We start from the raw sequence: 9,814 nt of genomic DNA on the forward strand, positions 1-9,814 counted from the left end.
CTTGTCAGGGCATTAGGGGTTAGATGAGTCGAGTTAGAATGTATGCATTTGACTCAGTAGCAATTAAAATTGTCAACCTATGTATTATGGGTCAGGTTTTACCCTCTGGCCCTGCATTCATTTGTGGAAAATCCCAGAAAGAGATATTAATCTTTCATCATGTTGTAACAGTTTCAAAACGAGTTGAACAAACAAAGCTTTTAGACCAACAGAGAGAACTGTTTTTGCCACTTTCTGTAAAAATACTAGGAGAATGCATTTACCATGAAATTTCTCAGTAATTAAATGTATTCTAATCACATGCAGAAGCTCACCCTGGTGCTAATTACGATGAATTATTTTGGGGAGGGGGCGTTTGAGAAAAATATCACCTTCACTTGTAAAACCCTAAATCATGACAACAGCTGATGTGTTAGAGACAGCCCTGATTACTTTATCGCACTGTGATGCTTGAGATATCGGTTCACAGTTTTTCATATAACCTATGAAGTCAACATAGTGCAGATATGGAAGCAAACCAAAGCTAGGGCTCTTACAATTCACATCATCATAGAATTAATTAAAATATAAAGCTGTTTTCTAACCCAACAACAAAAGTTAGTATTTCTTGCTATAACCTTGCTCTGACATTATCACTCAGTTATACCACAAATAATTCAGTCTTTAATTAGTCCATCTGTTAACTATTTAAACTCACATGACTTAGCTTTATTACTTAGGTCTATAACAAATGCTCCATAGTCTCATCTGGAAGCTGGTTTCTTGTTTAAAAAAAAAACAAAAAACCAACAAAGTGCCTTTCTTAAGGGACATTCTTGTGTAGATCACCATATTCTTGAAGTTTGTAAATGGCTTTGACTAGCAGTTTGCAGTCGCTGTCATACTACCATTGGAACATTTTGTAGATCTCAATCGATTCTGGTCTGCCACGTGTAGCAGGGTAGAGGATTTCAACATCTCTGATTTCTTTTTCACTCTTGCTTGCAGAAAAATTTGGAAGCACTGTAGCCACCATCTCTAGTTCTTCACCTCCAGGCTGAGGGATACAGAAGGCTTCATTAACTCCATTTTTCCAAGATTTAGTTTTCTCCTGACATATGTAATGAGAGTCTGACACACAGGTCTAGTCTCTTACCAGCACTTATTTCCTGATCCTCCCAATATAACAAGGATCAGGGTTACAAAGTGTAATACTATTGTCACATAGCAATGGTCAATTTCCATGGACTCCACTAGCCACTCTTGCACCCCGTTACTATCAACTTCTCCTCTCTTCCATTTGTTATATATTATTTTTATTTTTTTATAGCTGCTTTGTCTTCCCCTCTAAACCAGGCATTTTTTAACCGATACGACCTTCTTCCTCAATTGTAGAATTGTGGCTTTTTTGAGGGCCTCTAGTCAAGTATTCTTAAACAATTCCCAATTGTCAGTCACATTTTTCTGATTAAATTCTTGCTCCCAGCTGATTTGGCTCATAATTGTTTTCAGATTTGTGAAACTGGCCCATTTTAAAACACCAAGTATGTATATATATTACAGGTCCAGCCTTTATTATTTATTGAGTTATGCATCTGTAACTCCCCTCGACACCTTCCAACACCGCACTCAGAGCTCATCACTCACGGCTACATTTCTTAAAAGCAAAGATGTTATTTCCATATGCACAAAATGGAGGTGCCTCAAATACCCACATTTTCACGTAGAGAACCCAATGCTGTATGCATGTATTTAGCTGTGCAAATGCATGTTTGCACACACAAAGGATTGGGGCCTTGGTCCTTATTTTTGTGGGGGCGGGGATGACAATTTACTGTAATGCTGGAGTTCAATATTAAGGACTTTGGAGCATTTTAGTTCACTTATACCTCCACGCATGTGAGAACATGTTTAAACCTACCTGGGCTTTATCACTTTATATATAATTTCATGGAAGAATCCCCTAAATAAAGATACGTGTCATGTAAACGACATTTTGTGACAGGTGAGTGTAGCTGGAGTGGTGGCATTTTGTGTATGATCAGGAAGGGTAACATGAATTGTCTACTTCTATTTAATTAAAGCTCGTTGACTTCACATCTAGAAGACTCCTTAATCCAGGATTTCCCTCCTCCAGCCCCAGATCTTTGTCAGTCCCTGAAGCTGGCTTTGGATTTCAGGCACAGCTACTCTCCAACATACGGCTGAAGTCACCTAGCCATACATCCAGAATTCCTTTCCTTCTAGCCGTCATTGATGTCAACTTGGTAATGCCCTCTCCACACATACCCGTGCCTGCAGGTTATGGAGAACATTTCCTTAGTGCTGTTTGGCTGCTTGGATGTCCAGCAAAGTGCTTGCTGAGATGTAACAGAAAACCAAACAATACAATTACACAACATATCAATCATTCGATAGCTTCCAAAATGCAGATCAGACACAAGTGAATTACAAGTGAATTGCAACTACTTCAGCTATTAAAACGGATTGTTGCTAGAGTAGCAGTGAGTCAAGCAAGGGAGAAGCTATCTCTAGCAAGAAGTGATTCTAGACTCATTTGGCTGAGCTTGCAAACTCATGGGGTGCTGACCTGCAGCCATACCTTTTTGGGGCCACATATAGTTTTTCTTAGATGTATGTGTGTATATACACATTACCAACAGAGGTTGTGTGATTTTTCCATTGCCCTGCACAATGCATAGTTGTTTATAGCAGTGTAAAGTGGATATAAAATGCTATCGAGTCCAAAGGGTAGCATAATAGTAAATCAGGCCCATTTAAAAATAAATTATTTGCAAATAATGTTTTTGAAAAATATCGTGAAATTCCTGAAATAAATTATTTGATGATTATTTGAACATCTCTACATTTTATTAGAGAGAGCGTCTATAAAGCTCTGCTGCAGTTCCATAGGAGCCTGAGTACCTATCCCTTAATTTTTGGATCATCTGATGAAACAGGGAAACGATCTCCCAAAGACCTCTCTCCTTGCACTGTTTTTCATGGTCTGTTTCTGTGTGCAACCTCTTTGACTCTCCTAATTCATCCTGCATAGAAATAAAGAACCCAAAGAACTCTTTAAATGAATGGAAAAAATACATAATGCCTGGTCCAACATGTTAACAATGTCATATCATCAGAGCACAGAAATTCACCTAAGCAGCTTCAACAACATGCACCAAAATCTTCCATGCCAATAACAATCTTGGACAGCGCAACAAAGCAGAGACTGTATTAGCAGGTGCACACTGTGCAAAAAGAACTCTGATGGTCCAGACTTCCAAAGGCAACCTAGGATGAGCACCTGGGGACATAGTTTGCTGCTTCTCTGAGCAGAAGCAATATATATGGCCACCATCTGCTAGGGAGCACTCACTGACGACATCAGCTTGCATGGCTAGGTGTAATCCCTTGGAGATGTGGCATGTTGTCCAGGTCTCTCTGCCAACAGCCAATCAATTATTATGAGATTATTTGGCCTGGCATCCAAAGACTCTCACACTGCTGTTGACACAGGGTTTTGTGACTGCCTAGACCCTTTATTTCCCTTTGCGTCAGCTCAAAGGTAAGATAAAGCCCTAAATAACTTAACTGGATCTTCGTATAAGCCACATCATAGAGAGTGTCACATGGACTGATAACATTGCTGGGGAGAACAAAGCATGGTGAACATGCTGCTTAACTGGACACACCAGTGTACTGTAACTGGGCAAAATGTGTGAGTCTGTTCATCTCAAATTCCAAGGAAGACTTTTAAAAGCTGATTGTTAGCAACATATTTCTACTTTAGAAAAGGATCAGTTTGATTTCTTTGCATATTCCACGCTGGTAAACTGATGCCTACTGTATTTACTATCATGGATAGCTTGCAATTCTGCAAAGCAAGTAACACAATAAATAGTAACTCAATCCCAGATAGCCACCCCCTACCCAATCCTTGTGTACGACTTTCCAAATCACATCTCATCTTGACTGCTTAAGAAAATATTTTGGGCCATCTGCATGAAAAGTGGTGCAGAAATGCAAATTGTTATTAGCATCCTTTATAAGAAATGAATCACAGTTCATTGACTATGAGAGCAGTCAATGGTATCAAATAGAGCCTGGGAAAGTGCTCTCCCACCATTTCATGTCCTGATGTGCACTGACTGGAAACTGCCGGTATGATCTAAGGGTAAATCTCAGCAGCCTCCTGGAACTGTGTTAGGCAACAAGCAGCTGGAAATAAAACCTCGGCTGTATCAATATATGAACTGCAAAGTAAAGCAGGGGAGGTATTAAACAAATACACAGTGATGCAACACAAACCCCTCATAAACACAACACAAACCCCCTTGGCCCATTTTCTATTACATGAACCTCACCAGAGTTGAGCAATCCAGACTAAAATAATAACCACCCCACACCTCTCAGACTATCCTCATCTCTCCATCCAGCCCCACCACAAATGTCCAGGGATACAGATGAGCTTTGCAGTGGAGGTTTCTAATGAACTTCAGAGCCAAGGACCACAGATAGGGAACTGTCTGCCACCAGTCCTTCCCTGCTAAAACAGGAGCAGTTTGCTCTAGCACAGTGTTTCTCAATTGGTGTTCCGCGGAAACACTGTTAGGGTTTCACGAGCAGCTGTTCTCTGCGCCGCCGAGAGCAGCTGTTCTCCGTGGTGCCGAAAAAGGGAAGATGTCTTGGATTTTCCGGCGGAGGGTATCCAGTGTAAGTGTAATTTAAGTGAGAAATGCTGACCTTTGCTTATTTCGACATTTGAAGACTGCTAAGAGTTTGGGGGGTTCCGCAATTATTTATGGAGTTCAAAAGGGTTCCGTGGCCAAATTTAATTGAGAAACACTGCTCTAGCACTTCTGCTGGTCACATGGCGGTGGTACCCCAAGGGAGAGAGCCACTCTCTCAGGAAGGCAGGTTCTAAACATAGTAGGGCTTTGTAGGTCAAAACCAATGCCTTAAACTCACCCAGAAGCTATACAGGAGCAAATACAGATGACAGAACACCAGGGAAGGTGTTTTCTGTGTGACACACAACTTAACAAGTGAATAGATTTCTAGCTCTCATGGAGAAGAAAAGCTTGAAAATGTGACCCCTGACAGCTACAACACCAAAAGAGAAATTGAAATACCCCCAAAAGTTATTTGTACATTAATCTCATGATTTTGGGGGCCTAACTCACTATTTTTGAGCATTTAAACTTCACAATACTAAACCCAGCTTTGCTGAATATGCTGGACTTATTACTTTACACCTGAAGCCCAGCAGGGAGTAGGTATTTTTAAGTTATCCACTGAGGATCTAAAGGAATAGGTGCAAGGAGTGTCCCTCATCCTGAATGTTATGGGGTCATCCCAACTTCAGCTGGACAGTCCCTCAAATTGGGTGACTGATCCTAACTAACTATTTGGAGATCAGCATGTTCATCACATCCCAGCACTAAACACTTAGCAGGATTAAGCCACCCCTTGCAAGACAGTAAAAAGTCGTAAAGCCCAAGACATCTTTCAGACTCACCATCACTTCACTGTGAGAATTGTACACAGGGATAAAGAGCAGTGGAGGGAATTTAGCATTAAAGTGGATATTTAATTGAGGGTCACATTTTCTAACCTCAGTGCTTTGCATGTGCAAATGCAGAGTTAACTATTAACTGTTCCAGAGGGGTAGCCGTGTTAGTCTGTATACAGCAAAAACAACGAGAGTTCTGTAGCACCTTAAAGACTAACAAATTTCTGTGGGCATAAGCTTTCGTGGGCTGCAACCCATCTGATGAAGTTGGGATGATCCCAAGACATTCAAGTCAATGCCTAATGCCATAATCTGACCCACAAAAAGTTTCCTGGAGACCTATAGGGCAAATGCCCAGAAACCCTTAAAATAGAGGGAAGAAGTGAACGTTAAGAGTGAGTAGCAGTATGTTCAAACGGGAATTTTGTACTAAACTATCAGCTCACATTCCGTGGCCTGAGAAAGCATCATTGCCAACCTGGAGAATGCCTGCTATACTCCATCACATTCAACCACAGAGAAAGAACTTGAGAAAAACACTTACCAGAAGGCAGAGGAAAATTGGTGCTTCAGTTACAGTTGCTAAACATCAACACAAACCATATCAAGTCAACATTTACTTATCACATCTCCTTTAGCATCTAAACATAAACACACTTGTTCTTTAAAAATCTAACTGTGTAATGTGCACACTACACTTTATTGTACCGCAACCATCCCTTCCAAAACAGAGCTAACTGCAATGAATGCCTTTAGCAGAGATGTCTCTGAAACCTCACAAAGTCTGAAGTATTTCCAAATATGATGTACTCACTGACCCAGGAATAAGCTACATTTGTATTCTGCTTCCAGTGTCATTGCTTGCTGTGGAAGTGATGCCACGTCCCTTGCCATGTCAAATCCCATTTCTCAAAGCACCGACTCCCGCAAAAAGGGGCTTCCAGAAATGCTTTTCAGTGCCAATTTGTGTAGGCTCAAGCATCCTTTGTGGAAACACAGCCTTCCAGCTGTTGTGCTGTGCTCCTAGTGAAGGCCTTTTAATGGCAGGTTGCATCTCTTATGTAGCTATAATACAGCTCAACATATATAGTTATCAATGGTAGCATGGTCCAGTGGACAGGGCACTGGATTGGGTCTGCTGTGTGACTGAGTGAATCATATCCTCTCTGTTTCTTCTCCCATCCTTTGTCAGTCTTGTCTAAACAGCTTGCAAGTGCTTCAGGGTAGGAGCTGTCTCTTACTGTGTGACTGGTCAGTGCCTGGCACAATAGGGTTCTGATTACAGCTGTGGTCTCTAGGCATTACTGTAATACACATAATAAAATTTAAATGTACCCATCATATATTTGCCAAAACAAGTACAACAGGCTTGGCAGCAAGGACTCCACTTGATACAGCACTAACCTCGTGGGTTCCAGAGTAACCTGGAAACTTCACTCCCTAGGACGACTCAGGGACATCACCTCCAGGTTGGGCTTGTGCTCCAGGAGCGAGAGAAGGTAAGAGCACTGCATGATCATCTTCCATCAGATAGTCTGTACTGTAGTCTGCTCAAGCAACTTCCGGGTCAGAGATGATGGGTCACGTTTCCAGCTGCCTAGAATAAAACAGGGGAAAAGCTCTGGTCAGTGAATGAAGAAGTAGAGCTCCACAGGCCCCACCCTAAAAGATAAGGCCTGGAGCCAATGACCAAGCACTCTCAGAGTCTTGGACAAGGGAGGCCCCATCACCAAAACACCAGGAATACAGTCAAAGAGGTAATGTCTTTGTGTGCTAGGACAACAATGAAGAATGATTTCCTCACCATGAGGTTTCTCTTAAAGAGGCCAATGCACTTGTTTCTGACTCAGAAATGAATCACCATGTACCAAAAAAATTCCTCATTACTTGTATGAATCATGCTCTCATCAGTAAAATGGAAGAGACAAAGGAGCATTTTACATTTCTGAAGACTTAAAAGCTTGAGTTATGTAGGTGTTTGTACATGCACAAAGGTCCATTCAAGAAGCTAAACAACAAGATGATGAAATCAACCAGTGGGAAGATGCACTGACACATCTATTTGCTCATACACAAATTAACTAAATGCAGGTTTTACCCTATGAACAATGCGCTACCATTTTTGTTCCCTGAGCATTTTTGCTGAGAATAATAATTGCCAGAGACAGTTCAGCAATTGCCTACACACAGCTCAGCATGTAGTTCAGTGAATTACTTGGCACCTTGCACATTCAGTAAGATCCAACCTGTTTTAGGCTGGGATTTTCAAAACAGCCTTAGAGAATTCGGGACTTGAAATCTATTGAATTTCCAGAATAAGTTTCCCTTAAGATGTTTTGAAAACCCCAGGCTTAACAAATAGAAGGAATATTTTCACAATGAATGGTACCTTAACTACCTGCCTTATCAAATGGGTAGAGTCAAGTTCTGCCAAGCTGTGGTATCATTTAAATGCAGCTGAGGCTGTATTTTGCAAAAAACACATCTGGCTTGCTCAGACCACAGGAAGAACCTATTTTTTCTCCTTCAGTTGACACTAAATACCTTTGGTCAAGTTCTGCGCTCAGTTACACCTGCGAAACTCCAGTGCAGCTGAGGCTGTACAAGAATTTAGTCCTTTGTGTTGCTTTATTACTAAATAAAAAGTTTAAACCTATTTTATTTTTTTTTCATTTTACAGTATATTAAATTCTATCATCATATTAAAAGGACAAACATCAAGATGGTGATAGCAGAAATAAAAGTTTAATTGTTATTTATTTTGGTGCTGCTGGACGCTAAAAAGCGTGTGCTGTTCTGGAAAGGTGAAGGGAACAAACCTATTTTTGAACCACTTCTATTTGCTTTTATTTCCTCATTTATTTTACAAGATTTGTTACTCATTTCAAATAATTTGCAAAAACCATTTTTGCCAAATGTAGCCCCCTGTTATGGACAAAAATTCCAGCAACAGAGTATTTTCCAGTCTGATTTTATAACAAACTCACCCTCATGAAAACAAAGTGTAACTGCTCTTAGCACCTGAAAACAATTGTCAGTTGGGTTAAATGCATGCAAAGAAAGGACACGGCAATTTCCGTAAGGCTGGAGCTGGGGACATTTCAGCATTTTTTCCATTCAGTTATGCTCTTAAAAATATTTTGGGGAAGAGCAAAGACATGAGAGAACCATGAACAACTACAGTGTAAAATATGAGCACATACACCTTACACCATAGGTACCTGAGAACTGTGTTTGGGAGAGTAAATGAGAAATAAAAATATTTAAATAATGTGCAAAGTAAAAAAAAAAAATAGAGATGGGCTCAATCCACAAGGTTCACATCATGAGTCGGACTTTCCCAAAGTTCAGGGATGTTCAGAACCATATGGTCTGAACTTGGGTCAATCTCTAGGAAAAAGAAAGAAGAAGCAATCTTATTACTCATATCCAATACATTGAAATTCTCTTCAACACACAATCTGAAAGCATTTTATGTTTAGAAATCTATAAGACAGATCCCAGTGCCCACTGAAGGTACCCGAAACCCCCTCACTGACTTTAATGGGCTTTGGTTCAGGTCATGTGTTTTAATTCTCCTCTCCACCTTCCCCCAAGTAATAGAGAGACACAGTAAATTGTAAGCATTGGCTCCTATTTGCAATATTCCTCTCCAGGCCACAGACCTCAGCAGTATTCACAAGTCTCCTTCCACCTTCTCCCATATTCTTCGTTGATGGATGCTCCCTTAAACCCTCTTTGTTGTTACTATATATTGTGGGCTCAGAAGGATTTGATTTTTATTGGGTATGAATATCAACAGTTAAGTAACAGGTTTTATTTTCAAGTATGTCTTTCAATTTTTCTGGGTTTTTTATTTTATGAGAAAGTAGTAAAAAAGACTCATGTTCTTTTTTAATCCAAAATCTAACAGAGGCAGCTGTCATATCTATAACAGATTTGAAGTAAAACCATAATATCGAATGATAACATCTCATAATATCAATTTCATAATTGAGCATCAGATAGAACTGAGCACAAATGAATGCAACCGTTTTCCTGCATTCATCATAATAAAGATGATAAAAATCATAGACGTTGTATTTACATTTTTTAAAGTTTCAGTTAACAGTGAAAGTAATTGATGACTGCAGCACTGGCTAAATAAAAGCTAATCCTTCCCAAACCTATCCGTGTGATGCTCTCAGGGAAATCTGCACACAGGGAACCATTTTGAGGCATGAGGATCCAAATTTTATGATTAAATGTCCCACACAACCCTGGGAGAAGTTTTTAATGCAGACTTTTTATGGCACCATGGATTCATTTTGTTCCATCAAATCT

General features: G+C 40.1%; 1 long non-coding RNA gene across 1 annotated transcript; it reads right to left on the bottom strand.

Annotated features, from left to right (window-relative positions):
* Nucleotides 1-966: 966 nt before the first annotated feature.
* Nucleotides 967-6,965, bottom strand: LOC137153951 (uncharacterized). The gene is made up of 3 exons (XR_010919976.1): nucleotides 6,896-6,965; nucleotides 1,901-1,942; nucleotides 967-1,036 (listed from the first exon to the last, which is right to left on the bottom strand). It is a non-coding gene; the product is annotated as an uncharacterized lncRNA (long non-coding RNA).
* Between the last annotated feature and the right edge of the window lie 2,849 nt (nucleotides 6,966-9,814).

This window comes from Emydura macquarii, unplaced genomic scaffold, assembly GCF_026122565.2.
Source record: "Emydura macquarii macquarii isolate MOO-44397 ecotype Brisbane River unplaced genomic scaffold, CSIRO-AGI_Emac_v2 contig_295, whole genome shotgun sequence".
NCBI classification, from domain to species: Eukaryota; Metazoa; Chordata; order Testudines; family Chelidae; genus Emydura; species Emydura macquarii.